The sequence below is a fragment of the Octopus bimaculoides genome, chromosome 4 (assembly GCF_046866305.1).
Source record: "Octopus bimaculoides isolate indiv1 chromosome 4, ASM4686630v1, whole genome shotgun sequence".
Lineage (NCBI taxonomy): Eukaryota > Metazoa > Mollusca > Cephalopoda > Octopoda > Octopodidae > Octopus > Octopus bimaculoides.
Window position 1 is genome coordinate 135,142,060 of NC_142931.1, and position 16,207 is coordinate 135,158,266.

Consider the following 16,207-nt stretch of genomic DNA (forward strand, 5'->3'; position numbering starts at 1 on the left):
GTCTTTTATGTGCCACCCGCACAAGCCAGTCCAGGGGCACTGGCAACGATCTTACTTGGCTTGCCGGGTCTTCTCACGCACAGCACATTTCCAAAGGTCTCGGTCAGTAGTCATCACCTCGGTGAGGCCCAATGTACGAAGGTCATACATACGTACATACATACATACATACATACATACATACATACATACATACATACGTACGTACGTACATACATACATACATACAAATATACATTTTCTAGAGTAGTAGTTTTTCCCTTCTGTCACAGTGGCACCAGTCCCCAAGAGTGAATTGTAAGGGTATTGATGTCACTAAAGTAGAAAAATCTATAGCTACTTTCTGCAAAGTGATTTGTTTTTATTGAATAAACTGCTGTCACTAAAGTGGAAAAATCTATGGTTATTTATCATTGAAGAGAAGCTATTACATTTTTTAAGAAGTCGAGACGTTTGTAATTTGAAAGATGGCCTCTTCATGCAGGATTGCTGGGAAGTGGAGGGACCTCCTTGTATTGAGCTTCCGTATCTTTTGTAGAAAGGGGGCCCCGATATCAAGGGGTCCCTAATATCGAGGCGTCCAGTGCAATTGCCCCCTTGGCATCATGGCCGTGGTAGATGACACATGTCCAAGGTGCCACACAGTAGGGCTGAACCCAGAAACATGTGGTTGGGAAGCAAACTTCTTACCACACAGCCACACCTGTGCTTTTTTTTTCAATTTAATTTGAAAATAATGAAGAACTTAGCGAAGTAACTTAGTCACTATTAAGCTGGTGTTTAGAGCATCTATTAACAAGGAATTTTGAAGGAAGGTTTTAATTGAGATCACATGAAACAGGAAGCTTATGTCAGAGAACCAGAGACAGTCTCTGGGAGGCTGTTCCCTAAAGGATTAAGAGAGGTCTAGTCACTAATTCTATTAATTAGATGAGTGACTCTACAAAGCCTTTGTCTTTCCCCCTGTGTAGGGATCATGGTCAATTCACTTATTAAGCATTGTTTTATAAAATATGTGTCACATGTTTAATTCACGACATACCATATGTATAAATAATACATATAATAGACAGATATAGTGATGGAAGGTATTTGTAGGACACATTGATTACACACACACACATTCATACATACAAGTTTATTAAAGTATGTCACATTTTTAATTCACAATATGTGTTTGTGTGTGTGTGTGTGTATGTATGTACGTATGTATGTGTGTGTATTTTATCTTTTACTCGTTTCAGTCCATCCTGAGGTACAGCCTTGGAAAGGTTTAATTCAACAAATCAACGTCAGTACTTATTTTTAGGGCTGGAACATAAACAGTAATTGTGAAGCTGTGGTGGGGGGAAGAAAATGCCGCCAAATCAGAAAGATCCGAAAACATGACACAAATGCAAACACACACACACACACACAGATAGATACATATGGGGTGGGGAAGGAAAACTTAGAAAATAATAGATAATTCACCAAATTGCTTATTTCACAACAACAAGCAACTTGACATAGATATAATTTTAACACAAGTTTATAGGAGTATAAAGAGACAACTTATTCAATATGTCCACCTTCATTGTCTACCACAGCCTTCACACGCCACCTGAAGGCATCACAACTCTTCATGATGAAGTACTCAGACATGGGATCTTTCTGATTTGGCGGGCACCACTTTTAGGGTTAGGGTTATGAGTATTTTTGCCAAACTTTAACCCTAACCCTAACTCTAAAACCCGAACCCTAACCCTAAAGCTAAAACCAGTACAAATGCACGAACGATGTCATAAATAACAGTACCACAGATAGTTGTTGTTGACAAACAACAGCACTAATTTTATTCAAGGGAAAAGATCCCATTACACCGCCACAACGTCTTGTTGACAAACCACAGCAGTAATTGTTTCCACCTCAATAGACATCAGTGATTGGTTAAAATTACCGAAATACGACAATTTTAACACAAAATAATTTTTAAAAGATAAAATTTTCTCAACACTAAGAGTAAAAGATGTTTTCCATGACACATTCTACCAGTGTCCCAAGTTTGAAAGTGTTTTGTTAAGAAAACAAGTGGCGCCTGCCAAATCAGAAAGATCCCAGACATGTTGTTCCACTCTTCTTTCAGGATTGGCTTAAAATGATCAACACTTGGATGTGAAGTTCTGTCGGTAGAGTGCTCCAATTTACCCCCATATGGCATAGTCCAGAGGGTTCAAGTCTGGACTGGAAGAAGGCCAGAAGTTGGCAGGTCAAAAGTCAGAGAAGCTGTCTTCGCAAAATTTCTGCACTTCCTTTGTCATACGAGCAGGTGCACCATCTTGGGTCGACACATAATTACCGTTCGGGTAGTTAGACTTCAGCCAAGGCAAAACCTTATATCACAGGACTTTATAATAAACTTCATCCCCCACCTTTTCCCCAGACTTGAAAATATGGAGTGGCATCTTTTTTCCGTCAGACACCACAACTCTGAGTATCATGACTTGAGATGGGTGCTTGGTCCTAAAGATGTGCCTTACTTCAGAAAGTGATTTAGCAATCTTCCATTTCGACACTCCTATGAGCGTTTGTAACCTCGTTACCATTGTTATAATGACACTATTATACAGTGGGAGGTATCCTCCTCACCACTGTTATGTCCCACTACTACACATCAGTGGTTGTGTGAGATACGAATCCTTATTGCCACTGTTATGTCCTGCATTATGACGACGTATTTCGTCATCTCTGCGGGACTAGCCCAAACAGCATACCTCGCTGACTGACATTATTGACTGTGTCAGTCCACTATTTATTAGTAGTGGACTAGCCCACTTCTCACCTGGGGGCATCCACCACAACAAGATCTAAAGCAATTACAATGAATATGGAGACTGGTTCATTTACATTTTTTTTTTAATTTAATTATTTTTAGTGTTAATTATACAGCATAATTGGTTTAGATATGGCTGACAAGTGTTTCTGCTGCATAGGCAATTAGCAGTTGCATTTGCATCCATCTATTTTCGACTAGGTACTTTTATTCAAAGCAAAGTGTATTTATGCATGGCTAATGTATTTTGCTAGGTTATTAAGGTTTTAAGTAAAAAAAAAGGGGGGGGGGAATTGAGGTGGAGATTTAGAAACTTCATATGGTTATAAAAATTACAGTGCGGTGGACTCATCCCAACTTGAGGTTTAAGTTTAAAACTAAGAGTTGTAGACCTTAAAATAGGTCAAAGTGTATTTCTCAATGTTTTGTAAAACAAGCAGGTACTACATCAGATCAAATATAATCAAATTAAATTCTATCAGATTAAATTATATATATGTGGGCAATTTGAGAACTTTCCTGTCTGATTGAGTTTCAGATTATATTCAGTTTGCTATGATTTCTAAAAAAGATATTTTAATTTAATGAGATATTTTTAAAAAGATATTTTAATTTAATGAGATATTTTTAAAAAGATATTTTAATTTTATGAAATTAAATTAAAATATCTTATAAGATCCTTATACCACATGTATCTAATTGAATCTGATAAAATCTAATTTGATTTTGTTTAATCTCATTTGGTACCTGCTGTGTGTATAAAACATTGAGGAATACACTTTGACCTACCTAGGATCTAGAACTCTCAGTTTCAAACTTAAACATAAGGACGGGATAAGGTCAACCACACTGTAATTTTTATAGACACGTCAAGTTTCTAAATCTCCATCTCATTTCCTTTTTTTTCTCTCTGAAACCATAGTAACCTGGCAAAATACATTCGCCATGCATAAATACACTCAGTTTGCTTTGAACTACATTTGTGACAGATCCAGGTGCCTAGTTAAAAACAGGTAGATGCAAATGCAATTGCTAATTGCCTATGCAACAGAAACGTGTCGGTCACATCTAAACCAATTATGCTGTATAATTAACTGTAAAAATAAAAAAAGTATGCAGATGATATGTTCACAATGAAACCAAATTCATGACCACATGGTTGAGGCACAGCCATATATATATGATGATGATGATGATGATATATATACTCTCTCTCTTTTACTTGTTTCAGTCATTTGACTGTGGCCATGCTGGAGCACCGCCTTTAGTCGAGCAAATCGACCCTAGGACTTATTCTTTGTAAGCCTAGTACTTATTCTATCGGTCTCTTTTGCTGAACCGCTCAGTTACAGGGACGTAAACACACCAGCATCGGTTGTCAAGTGATGTTGGGGGGACAAACACAGACACACAAACATATACACACACATACATATATATATATATATATATATATATATATATGTGTGTGTGTGTGTGTGTGTGTGTGTGTGTGTGTGTTTAAATATATTATTTTATACCAAAAATTTGGCAAAAGAATATAGTATTTTCAATGGATCAGTTTTGAGCTCTATTTAAAGTCGATATATATATATATATATATATATATATATATGACTACAATGGGTTTCTTTCAGTTTCCGTTTACCAAATCCACTCACAAGGCTTTGGTCAGCCCGAGGCTATAGTAGAAGACACTTGCCCAAGGTGCCATGTAACATGTTTAATTTTAATTTTGCAATTTAAATAACAAAACTTCAAACATATCCTATTCCCCACCAAACAAATAATCCAACCTGACTAACCCATACTTTTTCAACCCACTCCCACCTTTTTCACCCTCCTAACTTTCCATCCATCCATCCCAACATTTAACAATATTATTAACAAACCAAGTAAACTGCAGTACCATTCACCTCCACATCCATTCAAAGCCACATCACCAATCTCATCCCCTAAAAAAAATGAACATGATGACAATTTACTATTTACAAATAAAATCAAAACAGCTTGGATGCTGTTACAACTGACTTCCACAACAACTCAAACTGCAGACCTGAAGCCACACCCCAATATAACCCCACCACTTTTCTATGATTTTTACTGAATTACCCAGGTAGCCATATACTATCTACGTTTTGTGCATCAATTTCAGTCATATTTATAGAATAACATACAACTACTTTAACACAATAGGGATAAGTGTGGCTGTGTGTTTAAGAAGCTTGCTTCCTAACCATGAGGTCTCAGGTTCAATCCTATGGTGTAGCATCTTACACAAGTTCTTCTACTATAGCTCTGGGCTAACCAAAGTCTTGTGAGTGGGTTTGGTTGATGAAACTGAAAGAAGCCTGTTGTAGATATTTTCTTTCTTTTAAAACCTTGTATTTAATGTCCATTTTTAATGCTGGTATGTGTGTGTGTGTGTGTGTGTGTGCTACTTCAGGCTAATGACGAGCAAAGACTCAGAAACATGTCCATGAATGCAGGCTAGGCTGGGTGGAGGAGTTTATCTCCCCTTCGTAAGGATAAGGGCACAGGAAATGTGTCAAGGCCTAATAGGAAGCGGTCTGGCTTCCTAGGGCTAAACAGCAGTAGTATATTCCCTTATTGGGACTGTCACGTTAAGTTGGCAGTATACAACTACTTTATATATATATAATATAATATATATATATAGGGAGAGAGAGGAGAGAGAGATGTGTTTGTGTGTATGTGTGTGTTTATGTTTGTGTATACCCTTGTCTCGACATCACATCCCACAATGGTAGTAAATGACCGTCATTGTTATACAAACGATGTTGTCCATTCCCAGTTATCTGTGAAAAACATGTCTAGCTATGGAAAGACAAGTCGTGGGTTGGTAACAGGAAGGGTACCCTAGTGTAGAAAATGCTCTTCAACAAATTCCATCAGATGATAAAAGCTAATAGTGCATCCACCGTCTTCACCACTTTGCCTCTGAACTTCAGTATGCAATACAAGGGAAATAACCAGACATCATAATCACTAAACGATTACGTCCCTGACATCTATTTAATTTACGCATTGTTTTTACAACCATTTGCTTCTCTGCAAAATCTCACCTGGCATTTCGTTCGTTTCAGCCAAACAAATTTGGTTGCTATGTTAGTGGCATTCTATCTGTGATTGAAATAAGTAATAAAAATTGCTATGATTTTGCCTGGTTGAGCACGAACAGCTATGGTACAGCATTTAACACCAATTGGTATAAAGTGTTGATTACTCACTTTCCAGCGCATTACTATCGTACGTACGTACATACACACACTTTCATATTTCTGAGTAGTATATTCATATTGTCGAGCGGTATATTCCAGTCAAAAAGATACCACCAGTTCCCGCCTACAATTCTTTTCTACTCTAGGGACAAGGCCCGAAGTTTTGGGGAAGGGGGCCAGTCGATTAGATCGACCCCAATACGCAACTGGTACTTAATTTATCGACCCCGAAAGAATGAAAGGCAAAGTCGACCTCGGCAGAATTTGAACTCAGAATGTAAAGACAGACGAAATACCGCTAAGCATTTCGCCCGGCGTGCTAACCTTTTCCCGCCTACAATTGTATTTGACAATACTGACGACTCTTCAAACATGCAGGCTAGAGGCATATAACCTATTTTATGCAGGAGGTGAATGTGCAATCATAGTTAGCCCAGTGGTGATAAAAAAACAGGAATTGAACGAAAAATGTGATGAAATTTATCCATTTTGAAAGAGAGGAAAGAAGAGTTGCCTCCCATGGCAATGTGTCCGCTGACTGAAAGAAATCAGCTGCACTTGTCTAAAAGTTTTCCAGTCTCTAGTCTAAAAAATGGGACCATCACGTTGCCCAAACGAATTTTCTTTTATAAAAGCAGTGAAAGTTGCATGAGGCTCCAATTGTCTGTTTTGGCATTGTTTCTATGGCTGGAAGCCCTTCTTAATGCAAACCACTTTACAGAGTGTATTGGGTGATTTTTATGTGGCACCAGCACAGGAATAATATTTGTCAACCCATGGCATTTGAGACATTTAGAGTAGCCGGGCCAAACAGTGACATTTTGTCATTGTTGACAGCTAATCTTATCATTTTACCAAAGTATCAAATAATGCTTGTGAAAGTGTTTGGCAGCTCCAGTAACTGGGTCTCCTGATCACCTGCAATAATGCTGGGAGTTTTTTTTGAGTAACCTTAAACCCTTTTAGAAGAAATTACCAGTATGCCCTATTATAGAAAGTAAATGAGGGAGTTAGCCTTTTTCACTCATTTTTAATGTTACTGTCATTTACTTTAGAAAATTATATTCTACATGGTTTCTTATTACGATCCACGATTATATCATTGATTGAGCTGAATATTTATGATGAATTTGCCAACTGACATACATTAATTCAACACACCACCAAAGTGGAACTCATAAATAAGTATCTGGTGGTCGTGTAGGTAATTAAGTATAAACCACGAAACCTTTGAATCCCTGTATGTTATCCTCAAACATTTCAGTTACGCTTAACGAGATAATCGTTACATATTCTAAAAGATATTGGTTTCTTCTTAACTTGACACATAAGCGTTACATTTTAGATATTGGGTGTTATGATAGTCATGCCTTCCGAAAATCTATCGAGGCATATGAGGAGAAACTTTGCAATTGAATAAAAACTTGAGCTGAACTTTTACATTTATAGCCTAATCTTCTCTACGGAATACCTTCCACGCAACAAAAAAAACTGGGGTTTTTTTTTTAATATAATAAAATTTTACTGTTGATACTTCTTTTTAACTAATTTTTATAGTGAACAAAAATATTAACTCGAACTATTAAAATATAAATAAACTTTTGCAAAAGAGTCTCTAACTCTCGTCGATACGAGTGTGCATTCGGATCTTTTTTAAAACGGTGGCCACATTTTTCATTAACGAAACACTTTGAAACTTGGAACACTGGTACAATGTGTCATATAAAACATCTTTTTCTCTTAGTCTTCTTTAAAAAAAAAAGAAATCCAGAAGTTATTCCATGTTAAAGTTGTCGTATTTCTGTAATTTCAACCAATCACTGACGTCCATTCAGCCGATATACATTAAGTGCCGACTACATAAACAAACGATTCTGAAACAATTAACCCTAACCCTATGGTTAGGGTTAAAGCAAATTTAAAATGAAAAAAGCAAATAAAACGAAGGTATGGAGATTAAATACGCTTTACACCAAAGGAGTAAATATAAACAACTGACTACTTGTCAGTGATTGGTTGAAATTATCGAAATAAGACAATTTTTTACATGAAATAAATTCGAATACAAAAATATTTTTCTGTTCTATAACACAAAATAGATAAGTATACGAAGTTTGAAAGTCTTTCGGTACCAAAAACACTACGTAAAACATTAATGAAAAATGTGGCCCCCGTTTTAAAATAGATCCGGGCATTCTTCTAAATCTCGAATTCTCTCGTTATTCCTTATTTCTCTATCAACGGTTCATTCTGTTATTGTTGTTTGTCTCATGTAAGTTCTTATTAACTATTTATTCTTGGTTTCTGTTGTCTATATGTTTGTTATACCTTATCTGTCCATTCAATGTTTAATAGCAGTTATCTGAAGTAATTTAAAACGTGTTTACGAAACAAAATGCTCTATTCACACCGCATTTCTTTACCACGTGCTTGTATATTAAACACCAGTTTACATACACACACACACACACACACACATATATATATATATATATATATATATATATATATATATATATATATATAAAGCTGAGCCTCTTTGCTATCGTTCTATCTGCTAAAAATTACATATAGGTATATCGGCGGAGGTAAAGAATATGCACACCACCCGTTTTCGGCGTAACCCTAACCCTAAATGTCGAAAACGGGTGGTATGCGTTTTCGTCACCTTCGCCCACTTGGACAAAACAATAGATTTTTCCTCTTTGTTCAGAGAGGGAAGGGCAGTGATCATGTTCCTTTATATTTTTAAAGGTTCTCCGTGACTGGTAGGAAGAAATAAGGAAGTTATCTTAAAATGGGACTCCTGTCCCGAACCTTAAAACAGAGTGAACTCTACTAAAGGTACCCAAGTACCAGGTGGTGGTGGTGCTAGGCGTTGTATACTACCCAAAGGTTCAGAATGTAGAGACAGAACAACTAACAAAGCATCCCATCCTATGTTGTAACAATTCCGTCAATTTATTCTCATGGACTGGTTCTTTAGATAATGAGCTTTCTAATTATGGGCATTTAATGATGGATAACGAAGGGAAACAAACTAAAAAGAGTAAATCAATGTGAAAGAAAATCAACCGTTAACAAGCTGTGATGATTGAAAATCGTCAGTAAAGTAAAACTATTACATTATCAAACTGGCGGTCTTTGGCTTTTAAGTACATATAACTGAGGAATTGATAAGGAAAGAAAATCAATTCCGGAAAGTACAGAATTGGACTTGGGTATCCCGAGTAAGCGAAACGAATATGTAAATGCTTAAAAGTCGGTTATTAAATGTCATTATTGTGGAGGCGCAATGGCCCAGTGGTTAGGGCAGCGGACTCGCTGTTTCGATTCCCAGACCAGGCGTTGTGAATGTTTATTGAGCGAAAACACCTAGAGATCCACGAGGCTCCGGCAGGGGATGGTGGCGAACCCTGCTGTACTCTTTCACCACAACTTTCTCTCACTCTTACTTCCTGTTTCTGTTGTGCCTGTAATTCAAAGGGTCGGCCTTGTCACGCTGAATATCCCTCGAGAACTACGTTAAGGATACACGTGTCTGTGGAGTGCTCAGCCACTTGCACGTTAATTTCACGAGCTGGCTGTTCCGTTGATCGGATCAACTGGAACCCTTGACGTCGTGAGCGACGGAGTGCCAACAACAACAAAATGTCATTATTATAAATTTCTTTTATTTGTGAACAGCCCAATTCTTTAAAGTTGTTATTAATGTGAAAAAAGAAACTGCTTCGATACTAGATATATCAGCATTAGGATGCTACTGAGAATATTGGTATTTTTTCTTTTCAAGTTACTCCTACTCCATCACACTTGTGATCAAAGCCCTTCCAGGTATGTCATCCCGACTTACAGAGCTTCCTTTTCAAGGCCAGGAAATATTTCACTCTGAACTCCAACAACTACTAACTCTACAAAACTCAAGTGAGATCCACAGTGGGTACCCCTGCACTTAGGATGGGGCTTTAGCTAAACATACAAACATTGAAATTGCTCAGCAACACCCTCTAACTTCTGGTCTGAAGACATGTCTGCTCTCTCTCTCTCTCTCTCTCAGCTGTGTGAGTGAGAATCTGCTTCCAAACCACATTTTTCAGGGTTCAGTCCCACTGGATAGCACCATCAGCAACTGTCTTCCACTATGACCCCAGGCCAGTCAAAGCCTTGTGTAGACAAAAAATTGAAAGACGCCCAACATATGTTTGTGTATATAGATATATATATATATATATGTGTGTGTGTTTGTCTTCTTGTTTTGACATTGCATGAATTATAGTTGTAAATGATTGTCACTGTGATACAAGCAGTGTCATTTATTTCCAATATTCTGCAAGAACATGTCTGCCCATGAGGGAAATATTACCCTGCTTGGAAACAGGTGAGGATTGCTAGCAAGAAGGACATCTGGCCATAGAAAATATGCCTCAATAAACTCCATTTGACCTATGCAAACATGGAAAAGTGATCATTAGAACAATGATGATAATGACTACAATGGGATTAGCCCTTGGAGCTGGTGGGTTACATGCCACCCTTACTCAGACAATTCCTCTTGTCAATTAAATTCCAACCGCCACCTCAGACTCCATAGTAATCATTACCCTCCACTTTTTGTCCTTTTAATCCTAGAATGTCTGCCTTCTAGAATTTCACTTTTGCTTGTGTCTTTTCCTGCAGCTGTCAACTTGCAACTGTTCAAGAGGAATATTAACGGCTTCGATTTCACCAGTCTTCTGGGGTTTGTGAAAATAATAAGCACAGCTCCTTCCTCTAGACCAAACCATAAAAAAAAAAAAAACATGGATTCAACAAGGTAATTCTCTACACAATCACTAAATCTACTAAACATTTCCCTCAAACCATATTATAACATCTTTAAAAAAAAAAGAGGACATGTCCTAAATATTTTTAAAACAATGGATTGATCATAATTGCAATGCTTTTAATCAGGGTTGACTTTCGTCAACAATATGTTCTTCCATTTTTGAGAGTGGGGCATAATTTAAGAGGGATGTAATTGCTATTTTCATTGAAGGTCATGTTTTCACATACCAGGCTTTGACTCATACATAGAAGGCTGTAAATAGAGAAAATTTGGCTTAATCTTGGTGTCTTAGATCATGGTTATTAATTCTCCTGTGTGGTCAGTATGGGAGAACAATATTATGTCCATTTATCTTGTAAGAGTATTAAAATATGAAGAGAAGGTAAGCCCTTTTATAAATTAAAGCATTGAAAATTTTATTAATAGGGAGACAGGTTGATTGTCACAACTAACTAGCTTTGGTTGTTTTAAACTTGTAATGATTTTAAACTCAACAGTGAAAAGAGGGTACTGAATATTCTCGAATCTCATTATCTTCACATAGATCAAGTTATGTGCTTGATAGACAAAAACTTCATCACAATGAACAGTCTTCAGCTCATTCACATATTTTTCTTTGCCAATTTTACAGTTTTGACACCCAACAACACCTTGACATTCCCCTCTTGCTACCAATAATTTTTTTTTTGTTTTTACTGTACTAGACAACACACAGATTCTTTCCTTTGTCTTAATTTCAGCCTTTTAACTTAAATAACTAACTCGTCTCCTGCACTGAAAAGGCATTAGGTTAAACGTAAGTTGGTGTTCAGATCCTGATGTGTACATATCCTCATTTCTCTAGGCAAGACATTATATGATTCAGTCTAACTGAAGAACAAACACTCAGCTTTCTGGGGAGGTGCTATTATAGTCTAGCAACAGAGTAAATTGGGCTTTTATTTGCTTAATGTTGCAATATATCCAAATGAGTCACTGGTTTTGTGTATGCTTGACTTCATGACAAACAGCACTTAAGCTCTTTCTTTTGGGCAACAAAACAATTTTTGTGATCAAATAGATGAAAAATCATTTTGCCAATAAATACAAGTCATCATAAGTTTTGAATTAAAATCTTCCACCAAACCTTGGTCACAATTTATGTTCCTAACACTAGCTGAAGTTATTTTACTAAATTCTTTGTTATATTTAAAGTAATTGAAAGAAATACAGAGCATCTCAAAATGAATACAGTATCAAAAGCGTTAATGCCTGTTTTTTGTACTTGCATAGGTTGGGTGAGTTTTCCAGTACACTGTGTTGCCACTTAATCATTTGTCACCTCCTTCATGAGTTCAGTCTCCTGAGATTACCATTCATTGCCTTTTCCATGTTTTCCTTCATTTTCTGCAAGTTCTGTCCACTTGGAATTCTTGACATCTTTTTATTCAAATATCATCATCCATATGAATTACATGTCTGTATCATTGCAGTTTTCTCCTTAGCTCAGTGCATCTGATTCCAGTTTTTTCCCCCCAGTTGATTTAAGCTCTTTTGCACATGCATACTACTAACATAACACTTCCAGTGAAGCATATTCAACTAATTTTTTTCCATCTTCTCATCCTCTACTATTCAATGCTGTGTTTCACTACCATGCCCTATCACATCAAGTACACAAGCCCCATACAATCTGCCCCTCACTCAGAGATTTTCTTTGTTGGCAGTAGAGGTCATAGCTCCATTTCTTACTCTGGCTATGTCTTTGGTGCACCCACTTTCACAGCTGTTTAGATCACCTAGGTAGTTAACAGATGCTACCAACTATTTCTACAGATCCCTCTGAGCATAGGAAATATTTTATTTTATAGCTTTTTTTACTGCTAATTATTCCTGTAATTTCTCCTTCATACAATGTCCTCTATGAGCCTGCCTGTAATCTCACTGCATTTCCTACTCACTTTTAGTTCACATTAGCTACACTGTGTAACATTCCTACTTTTTTACTGTATATTGAGCTTGTTCCCTTCCCAGATGGCAATAATTTTATCTTCATTACTGTCAATGTAAACAATATCTTTGCTTAGTTTTAGATTTTGCTTCCAAATTCAAATTTTCTTCTATGATTCTATAATTCTTTCTGAAGGATATCTAGCCAAAGAAACCATATCCAAGTAAATATTGGAGCTTAGCACAGTCATCTGGTTTGCCAACTTCTTTTGAACTGTTCAACCCATGCCAGCATCCAAGATGGATCTTATGTGGTGATAGTGATGATGATTCAGCTACAAACACTGGGTCATCATATTAAAATAATCGGATGATATTACAGCTAACAAGAAAAGTACTGAATAGTGATTTGGGACAATCTTCAGTGAATGTAGTTTTTTTTCTTGTAGTTTTGCTTTCCATTTATTTGTATTATTTCTTTGTCTTACGTTAGTTTAAGAATGTAATGAGTATTTGCTAATTTGCTTACTATGATCATTTAATAAGTGATTATTGATTTGTCTTATTACAGAGATCAGTCAATGGAGCAACAAAATAAAGACAGTAACCAGGCAGCTGCAAGAAAAAGTGCCATGATTTATATATGTGGAGGTAAGTTAGTATTGAGATTACTCTTATTAATTCACATTGTTTCAAATTGATCATGCAATTATTTTGTAACTTTGAAATGATGATGATGTGATTATATTTTTAGAATAACATTAGAGGGTTGGTGTAAGTGGAATTTTGTCCGACTTCAGATTCTGAGTTCAAATTCTGTGAAAGTCAGCTTTGCCTTTCATATTTTCGGGGTTGATAAAATAAGTACCAGTTGAACTATGGGGTTGATGTAATCTACTTACCCCCTCCCTCAAAATTGCTGCCTTGTGCCAAAATTTGAAATCAGTATTGATTCTAAGTTTTGTTTCAAAGCCTTTTCTATAATTCAACAAAATGTTTCTTGTTTTACTTGTAGAATGCCATCAGGAAAATGAAATCAAAGCCAGAGATCCAATTCGTTGTCGAGAATGTGGTTACAGAATTATGTACAAGAAACGAACAACAAGAAGTATCCTTTTAAATTTGAGATGGGTCTGGATGGCTTACAGAATACCTGATTTTAGGTAACACTTGGTAATAACTAAAATCAAAACGTGTAGAGCATCACTTTGCAGTAATTGGGTATCTTTCTGGGCGAATATTTTTTTACTTTCTACTTGTTTCGGTTATTGGACTGTGGCCATACTGTTGACTCCAGTACTAATTTTAAATATCTAGTACTTATTGTATTGATCTCTTTTGCTGAAATGTTAGGTTATGAGGATGTGAACAAACCAACACCTGTTGTCAAGCAATAGTGAGCACAAATACCTCCACACCCGTATAAGACGGACGATGAGTCTTCTATAGTTTCTGTCTATCAAATTCATTCATAGCACTTGTGAGCCCAGGGTTTATAGTAGACACTTGATCAAGGTACTGTGCAGTGGTACTGAACCTGAAACCACGTAGCTGCAAAGCAAGCGTCTTAGCTACACAGCCATTCGTTCTTTCAGAAGTGAGCAGTGTCAGTAGCATTGTACTGTGTCAGAAACAAATGAAATGAAATTTTAAGGCAGCGAGCTGGCAGAAACGTTAGCACGCCGGACGAAATGCGGTATTTCGTCTGCCATTACGTTTTGAGTTCAAATTCTGCTGAGGTTGACTTTGCCTTTCATTCATTCAGGATCGATAAAATTAATTACTAGTTACGCACTGGGGTCGATGTAATCGACTTAATCCCTTTGTCTGTCCTTGTTAGTCCCCTCTAGGTTTAGCCCCTTGTGGGCAATAAACAAATGAAATGATACTTATTCATTTTCCTTCCAAGGTTACAAAGTTGAGCCTAATTAAACCAGTCTCTACATGTAACCTAGCAAAGAAAAAGATCACATAACTATCATTTTATTTATTCGACATGTTACAGTAGAACATGTAAGAGAAGAGTATAATTTGATGGCTTTGACATTAATATTTACTGTGGCTGTGTGATAAGTAGCTTGCTTACCAACCACATGGTTACGGGTTCAGTCCCACTGCATGGCACCTTTAGCAAGTGTCTTCTACTATAGCCTCGGGCCGACCAAAGCCTTGTGAGTGGATTTGGTAGACGGAAACTGAAAGAAGCCCGTCGTGTATATATATATATATATTTGTGTGTCTGTTTGTCCCCCCAACATCACTTGACAACCGATGCTGGTGTGTTTACGTCCCCGTAACTTAGCAGTTCGGCAAAACAGACCGATAGAATAAGTACTAGGCTTCCAAAGAATAAGTCCTGGGGTCGATTTCCTCGACTAAAGGCGGTGCTCCAGCATGGCCGCAGTCAAATGACTGAAACAAGTAAAAGAGTACACCTCTGATCGTGAATGAAAAAAATCAAAAAAAAAAATCGAGATTCAAAGGGACACAACCTAGTACTGTAATATATTTAGTGCTATGCTCAGCTGTTAGTTTAATGGTTGACCTTCAATATCAATACTAATTAGAATTTCTTTACTTTTAATGGATGTGTCTTTCACTTTTACCAGTTTTGCAGAAACAATTGATCCCGATTATTTCATTTGTTCTTTGCGATTTTGAGAAACCTGTGACTAAGATCTCATTTTGAAGGTTTTTCACTGCACAATAAACTGATGTGTAAGTTTACAGAAAGTTTTAGGTCATCTGTCTTTTGCTAATTTCTTACTCAATCCAACTTAACCATTGATCGTAAAAGTTAGTTCTTGTCGACACATTTAATGCACTGAACCATAAAAAACAATAATTATGCAGAGATGGAAAACATATTTGACTTCATTAATGAAACCTAGTCTAAGTACAAGTTGAATGTCATTTGTTCCTTCTCGAGCCATGCCTGGCTCATAAGGGCCGGTTTTATTGGTGTGTAAGTTCCCCACCTGGACTGGTGCCTGTCCATCGCAGGTGAGCTGCTAGTTGCAGGAGGAAAGAGTGAGAAAGTTGTGGCAAAAGAATCAGCAGAAGTTCGCCATTACCTTCTGCCGGAGCCACATGGAACTTAGATATTTCACTCATAAACATCTGCCTGGTTTGAGATTCGAACCTGCAATCCCTTGACCGTGAGTTTGCTGCTCTAACCAATAGGCCATGTACCTCCACACAAGTTGATTGCTATTGTATATCAGGTAAAAAATCAGCTTTTTAAATGATTTCCAAAGTTATGAACCTTAACCCTGTTCAGTGATTGTGTTTGATGCTCGGTAACCAGAGAAGGATTCTTTTGCAGCTTCATTTGTAAATAGCCTTGAATAAAGCCATGTATATATAATTTTCATTTACTCAGTTTTGTTATTCATTTTT

General features: G+C 36.9%; 1 long non-coding RNA gene across 3 annotated transcripts; it reads left to right on the forward strand.

The window, feature by feature from the left end:
* The first annotated feature begins 8,186 nt into the window (after positions 1 to 8,186).
* LOC106880153 (DNA-directed RNA polymerases I, II, and III subunit RPABC4) lies at positions 8,187 to 16,181 on the forward strand. 3 transcript variants are annotated; one of them, XR_016241708.1, is made up of 5 exons: positions 8,188 to 8,326; positions 10,732 to 10,867; positions 13,380 to 13,459; positions 13,824 to 13,916; positions 16,089 to 16,181. It is a non-coding gene; the product is annotated as a DNA-directed RNA polymerases I, II, and III subunit RPABC4 (long non-coding RNA). The 3 variants fall into 3 exon arrangements; XR_008264011.2 differs by lacking the exon at positions 8,188 to 8,326 and adding an exon at positions 9,867 to 9,888; XR_016241709.1 differs by lacking the exon at positions 10,732 to 10,867 and having other exon boundaries at positions 8,187 to 8,326.
* Positions 16,182 to 16,207: the final 26 nt, after the last annotated feature.